The sequence below is a fragment of the Apium graveolens genome, chromosome 3 (genome assembly GCF_009905375.1).
Source record: "Apium graveolens cultivar Ventura chromosome 3, ASM990537v1, whole genome shotgun sequence".
Taxonomy (NCBI): domain Eukaryota; kingdom Viridiplantae; phylum Streptophyta; class Magnoliopsida; order Apiales; family Apiaceae; genus Apium; species Apium graveolens.
Genome location: NC_133649.1, coordinates 95,984,894 through 95,993,128, shown reverse-complemented (window position 1 = coordinate 95,993,128; position 8,235 = coordinate 95,984,894).

Here is an 8,235-nt window from a genome sequence, read left to right as displayed (position 1 = left end):
ATCAAGAGTGAGCCTTACAGCTCGCAAGATAATATGTAGTGATAACAATAATATAAGTATCTAAATGGATACTTACTAGAATCTTTTATCACGAGTAAGATAATTACTTACTAGATATAAGTAGAAACAAGGGATGAAGTTACCAAATACTTCACTATACTTATATCATTTATGAAGCTACTTGAACTACCACTGTTCAAAGTATAATGAGCTTTCAACAGTTCATCACATAGATGAGACTACAAGACAAGATTTGAATAGATTAAATCTTTAAAATATCATCAAAATAAAATGAAGTTACGAGATACTTCATTTGATGCAAACATCATTTTGAAAACTTGACCCTGCCAACACTCAACAATCGCCCAACCGTAGCCTTTCTATCGAAATGCTCTGGGTAGTGTTGCAGAAATATCCAATTGGATGATGAACTCATTACGGGAGTTTGCCGCGCCAGGAAGACCACTTACGATGATCAGTCGTAGTAGTGCAACCCCACCATTTTCTATATGTAGAGGAGAACCTGTCGGATTTACTTGTCAACCGAACACTGAACTCCTAAGGAATGGACCGCCTTAGCGGAACTTCCAGGCCATTTGGGCCAATATAATATGGCTGGGCCGGCGCTACTCGGCCACTTATGCCACTCCTAGTTCAGATGAAATCCATGACTCTGAAACGTAAAGCTCGTTCCCCCTTTCCCCAAGTAGAAACTTGTTGATACGGCTTCACCAAGAAGTCGTATCTAGTTGGAAAGGAAAACTCACCGATATTTCCCAGGCGATGCCTGTTAATGGATTAACTTGTTCCAAGAATTTTACTTCCCGAATATTGGGTAAGTAATCAATTCATTTATCAAAACAGCAACCTTGTTGCGAATATAAAATACACCACAGAGCCGGATTCCCCAGGTTTTGAGCGAGTATTTAAATCCCCTTAAAAAGGAAGATCTTAAATATAAAAATGAGTTTTGGGATCCGCTCTAACTTTTAAAAATCATTTTGAAGACACGAAAACACTTTAAAGAGTGTTTGGAGTAAAGCTGATTTAATGAAGTAAATCAGTCCCCAGTATATTTAGAAAAATGCCTGAATATTATTATTTAAATAATATTCTCATAAAGATAATCCTTATAAAAATAATCGAAGTAGAAGTATTAAAACTTATACTTGAAATGGATATTAAATAACCAAAGATATACTTATATAAAAGTACTATCTTTATTTGAATAATCGAAAATAAGTTTGATTATTTACACCTTATTCTTTAATAAAATAAAGAATATATCTCAGCAAATAATCGGAGTCATAGATCCTCAAATGAATATTCAAAAATATTCAATAAATAATATAAACTGAGTCATAAGCCCTCCAATGAATATTCAAATAATATTCAGATAAATAAATAAAAGGGTCATAAGCCCTCGAATGAATATTCAAAATAATATTCATTAATAAAATAAAAGGAGTCATAAGTCCTCGAATGAATATTCAAATAATATTCAAATAAATAAATAAAAGGAGTCATACGCCTTCGAATTATATTCGAAATAATATTCAATAATAAAATAAAGCTAAAGTTATCGAATAAACCTTATTCGATTAATAGTTTGGAAAACTATAACCATATATATATATATAAATATATATATATATATCCATATCCATATATAAAAAATCTACTCGGGATCCTCGACTCCCGGTTTTAGAAAATATTTTCACCTTTGGGTCCCTATACTAAGGGTATATGCAAGTTACCGCTATCCTCTAGCATAGGTATTATCAACTAAACCAACAGATATATATATGGAAAGAATGCAAAACAGGCATGCATATATATATACCATAGCAGCATGCTTCAATATATTGCATCATTTGCTAATTAACCAACATGCATCTATCGCAAGATAATGCAAATACATATATTCATCACAACAACAGTATAACAGATAGAATACTTGCCAAAGCGACTTGGGGTGATAAAAGGCTCGGGACGAGTCTGGTAACCTATAAACAACAAGTAAGTTGGAATTAAACCAAAGTCACTTGTAAATCTATTCTTTAACTAACTTAGGCTCTAACGCTTGTTTTGCGCTTACTGATTTCCTTAAGTCACCCGGGTACCCTCGGCTCCACCATTTTTAATAATTTAACCTTTACGAGTTTTAAAGCGATTCCTTCGCGAGTGTCTTACCAACTGCCTAACACACTTACCATAAATGTTTCATACATTAATTAACCCTTTTTGGTCTTTAACCTATGTTTCGAAGTAAGGCGAGGGAAAAAGTTTCGTTCGCGAAACGCCGTTACTTGAAACGGTCGTTTCTCCTAAACCGTGCATCGGAATCGAACGAACTACATATCAAAACGAAGCTCGTAACATGAGCTATCTAAACATGGCAGTGGTCATAATCTAGCAGGGGATTCTCGGGTCCTAATGCTATGCACAAAAACAGTCCAAAGAAAATCGGACGTTACGACGGCTATGTTTACGCGATTTCCCAATTTTAAGCCATTCAAAACCAACCACAAACCAACCTCAAATCCAACATACAACCAACATCCATCCTTATCACATCATAACAACCCCAACCAATTCAATTTAATCATTCATACTTATGCCTAAGCTTAACTTTAATCATACTTAAGTTCTTTTAATCAAAACCACAACATTTACCATTCCATTTCACTACCGTTCCAAATCCCAACTCTAAATCACAACAACAAGCTACAATATCATCCTACTAATTAAATTCATCTTATAATACATAGGTATCTAGGGTTTGGAGATGGTATACCTTCCTTGAAGTGGTGGGAGGAGCTAGGAAGCCTTAAGAAGCTTTGAGAAGTCTTAGGAAAGCTTGGATCTTCAAGAAAAACAAGAAAAACTTCAAGTTAAAAACTTGAAAACACTATTCATAGTCTTCTTCTTTGATTAAATGAAGAAGATTGAGAAGGAATTAATGGCTTAAACTCATGATATAGCCCTAACTAAGCATGAAGATGATTAGGGAATTTACTCACCAATTTAGGAAGCTTGGATCTTGAATTTTTGAAATTTTTGCCCATTTGCAATAGTAAAAGCCGAGAGCATGATGAACCATGCCTTGGTTTCTTTTTGATTTTTGATGAAAATGATTTTGCTTGGCTTGGTTGGCTTGGTTTTTGTGTTTGATTTAGTAAATTACCTAGTTGCCCTTGATTTTGTGTGGTTAAAAAGTCACCACATCTCCTTCCTTTCTTGTCATGCCTATGTCACCTTGAACATGTCATAATGCTCCCACTTGTCCACACCTTGTGGTTTGATGATGTCACAATCCCTGGCTTCTTGTACAAGCTTGTCTCTTGGTCACTTATTTGTTTTACGATTCGCTTATCTTTCGTTCTCGTTTATCGTTTGAGGGATCATACCCGGGATCTTATTACTTAGGTTCCCTTAAACTTTCTCAATATATTGTATTCCTTTTATGATCCTCTCTTATAATCCTTTAATTTAAATCCTTTTTATCCTGTTACCTTATACTCAATTCTCTCCGTATCTAGTGGATTTCCGGGAAAAATCAAAGTGTTCAGAATTGGATTCTGATGATCTTTACATACACTTATATACCACATAGAGTACTAATAATATCCCATAAGATCAATAACAGAACCCCTACATAGCGTGGCATGAACAGTTTTCTCATTCAGCAAAAACACTATTCATAAGGGTTTCAAAAATTTCCAAAAATTGGGGTTATTATATTCTATCCTTTTTAAGCACTGCAGTTTGTTGGGAAACTGCAGTGTGGCTAGGCTGGGATTCACTTATCTCTCCAACCTTATCCTTGGGGTTTCTTTGATGTTCACCCCTTCCCTCACCTATCTTACCCTCCTTCACACTCCCCTCTTTGTGTTTGGTAGGATTTTTAACTGGTACCTTTTGAGAGATACCAGAGGGGGTTTTCTTTGATTTGGATTTAAGAATTGCAGTTGTTTTGGCAGCTTTGGTATGCAACTGTTTGGTCATTGTCACAGTTGCCATAGCTATGTCTGAAGTCAAAGAAATAGAAGGGATTGGAATAGTTGAGAGTGTAGATGAACTTACCTCACTTACCTGAGGTGCCAGCATTACAGGAAAATAGAACATTGGCACATCCTTGTGATGGTTGGCTCTGTTCAGATCTGCAATGATTCTTCTCTCTTGAATCCAACAAGCTAATTTGTTGGTTGGGTTCTCAAGTACAATCTCTTCACAAAGATGGTTAGCCAAAAGCATAAAAAATCTAGCATAGTAAATATTCTTTCCTCTTTTGGCTAAGTCACCTAGTTTATAACCTAACTCATACACAACCAGATCACTTAAGTTGTAATATTTGTCTGTAACTAGCATGTATAGCATGTTAAGCATGGAAATGTTCACAGAATCAAAATTACTGATTTTTCCAGAAAAGACCTTAGTTACTACATCACACAAGTAACTCCATTCCTTCCTAAGACCTAGTCTTCTAATTTCACTTAGTTTTGCAATAGGAAGTGCATAATGAATGGAATTTAGCATATTGACAATATCAGTGTCAGTGTGTGGTGCAGTGTAACACCCCCAGATCCGGGGTCGGGTATCCGGGTCGTCACGAGTTCCATTTCCCTTAATAACACCCAATCTTAATAATTACTCAACTACTCTGTACTGTGACCCCACAATAAACACACACACCACATGTTATAGTCTCAGAGATGAACATCCAAAAATAACCACAAGTCATTTTATTCCACAATTATCTGCCAATACACCTTAAAAGGTTTTCTGAATAAATTTACATTTCTTTGCCATTATTACAATTCATAAATATAAATAAATCTGGTACATCAAAAGTTGAAAGCCTAGCCTATTGGTAATTCCTACCTCAGCTACGGCGGCATCAATGCTTCTAGAAAACTGCGGAACGTCTCCTAATCACTCGCGAATCGGGAGCTTGGTTCTGTTCATCTTTTCTATCTGTTGTTGTGTGATGAAAGAAGAAAGCAAGGGTGAGCAGCAAGCCCACCAAAATAATATGTATAATGATTAATAGTATATGAGCCTACTCATAATACTCATGAAAGTCTTGGTCAAAAGAAATGAACCAAGTTTGATATCTTAATGCGATGAAGTCGCAAAATATTCAGTATATATACATATATACTTTTCAAAATATTGGAAGTCCTCTTCCATGCATAATATACACAAAGTCCCAATGTATAACCGTATAAAAAAATATCGTTGCAAGGTGATCTCATATATCTAACCTTGTCTCAACGTTTTTCTGAAAATCTTTGTCATTCATAAGACAATTATTAATTAGATATAAGTTTAAAAGATGAGGTTACCAAATACCCCAATATACTTATATCTTTCCCAATACTACTTGAACTACCACCGTTCAAGTTATAATCAGTTTCAAAAGTTCATCACATAGATGAGATTACAAGACAAGATTTGAATAGATTCAATCTTTGAAATATTATTGAATGAAATAAAGTTACGAGATACTTTATTTAGTCCCGATATATATATATATCCACATATATATATCTCTTAAACATTTCCTGGAACCTCTGTTATGTAAAGTATGAACAGAGTTTGAAACATCCAATGAATTTTGGAAAGGAAAAGAATTTTGGCATAAACCAGATATCTTGCTGATCAGGCAAAGATACCAATAAGTAACCTTTTCTACTGTAGATGGATGAATTCCTCACCGGTCATCACCCTGGCCGCATTAGGACCTCGCGCTAGACCGTTACCCGGCCCCTCACGCGTTGATGGACTGCCACCCAGCCACTTACACATTCATAGACCGTACCCCGGCCTGTCGCTTATGCCGACTCAATTAGATGGGCTTACTTCCCGAACGTTGGGCAAGTAATCAATTCATTTACCAAAACTGCAACCTCGTTGCGAATATAAAATACACCACAGAGCCGGATTCCCCAGGTTTTGAGCGAGTATTTAAATCCCCTTAAAAAGGAAGATCTTAAATATAAAAATGAGTTTTGGGATCCGCTCTGACTTTAAAAATCATTTTGAAGACTCGAAAACACTTTAAAGAGTGTTTGGAGTAAAGCTGATTTAATGAAGTAAATCAGTCCCCGGAATATTTAGAAAATGACTGAATATTATTATTTAAATAATATTCCCATAAAGAATAATCTTTATAAAAATAATTGAAGTAGAAGTATTAAAACTTATACTTGAAATAAACATTAAATAACCAAAGATATACTTATATAAAAGTATTATCTTTATTTGAATAATCGAAAATAAGTTTGATTATTAACACTTTATTCTTTAATAAAATAAAGAATATATTTCAGCAAATAATCGGAGTCATAGATCCTCAAATGAATATTCAAATAATATTCATTAAATAATATAAACTGAGTCATAAGCCCTCGAATGAATATTCAAATAATATTCAATAAATAATATAAAAGAGTCATAAGCCCTCGAATGAATATTCAAATAATATTCAGATAAATAAATAAAAGGAGTCATAAGCCCTCGAATGAATATTCAAATAATATTCAGATAAATAAATAAAAGGAGTCATAAGCCCTCGAATGAATATTCAAAATAATATTCAATAAATAAAATAAAGTTATCGAATAAACCTTATTCGATTAATAGTTTTTAAAACTATAACCATATATATATATATATAAAATCTACTCGGGATCCTCGACTCCCGGTTTTAGAAATATGTTCACCTTTTATCCCCTATACTAAGGGTATACTCAAATACCGCTTATCTCTAGCATATGTATTATGCAACTATAAGCATTTGAACCAACAGATATATAAACCAAGAATATAAATCAGGCATGCATATATACCATATCACATGCTACAATATATCGCAAGAATTTGCTAATTTAACCAACATGCATTTATCGCAAGATCATGCATATACAAATGTATACATCACAACAACAGTATAACGGATAGAATACTTGCCTGAGCGACTGGGGTTACGAATGGCTCGGGACGAGTCTGGTAACCTATAAGCAACAAGTAAGTTGGAATTAAACCAAAATCACTTGTAAATCTATACTTTAACTAACTTAGACTCTAACGCTTGTTTTGCGCTCACTGATTCGCTTAAGTCACTCGGGTACCCTCGGCTCCACCATTTTTAATAATTTAACCTTTATGAGTTTTAAAGCGATTCCTTCGCGAGTGTCTTACCAATAGCCTAACACACTTACCATAAATGTTTCATACATTAATTAACCCTTTTTGGTCTTTAACCTATGTTTCAAAGTAAGGCGAGGGGAAAAGTTTCGTTCGCGAAATGCCGTTACTTGAAACGGTCGTTTCTCCTAAACCGTGCATCGGAATCGAACGAACTACATATCAAAACGAAGCTCGTAACATGAGCTATCTAAACATGGCAGTGGTCATATTCTAGCAGGGGGTTCTCGGGTCCTAATGTTATGAACAAAAGCAGTCTAAAGTAAATCGGACATTACGACGACTATGTTTACGCGATTTCCCAATTTTAAACCAATTCAAAACAACCACAATTCAACCACATATCATTCATACAACCAACATCCATCCATACCATACTACAACAGCCCCAACAATTCAATATTTCCAATTCATACTTATTTCTCAATTATGAACTAAGAGTTTACTTAAGTTCATTAACTAATAACCAAGATTTCCAACTCCAAAAATATCACAAAATCAACCAATCTCTAAACACACAATAATCATGCCTCTCACCAACTAAACTACTCATAACAAGCTCTAAACATGATTACACACCCATTACACTCACCCATCATCTAAATATTAGGAAATCTAAACAACAAAACTTAAAACTAAGACCATGAAGAGTTATACCTTCCTTGAAGCTTTTAATCCATGAAAGGTCCTTGGAATGCCCATGGAAGCCTTAATCTAACCTCCTACAAGCTTGTTCTTTCAAAGAAATCAAGAACACAAAAATTAATTTCAAGAAAGTACTATTCACCATCTTCTTGAATGATTTATAGGAAATGCTAGGAAAGGATTTTGAAGCTAAGATTTCTAGGAAGTATGTAACTTAACTAGGAGAAGCTAGGATAATTACCTTGTAAAATGGCAAGTGGAGGAGCTTGGACTTCCCAATTCTTAAGAAAGAAGCCGAGAGCTTCATGAAGAAATGGAAGGTTTGGTGTTTTGTGATTTGTTTTGCTTGGTTGGTTGCTTTTTGTCTTGTTTTTTGGT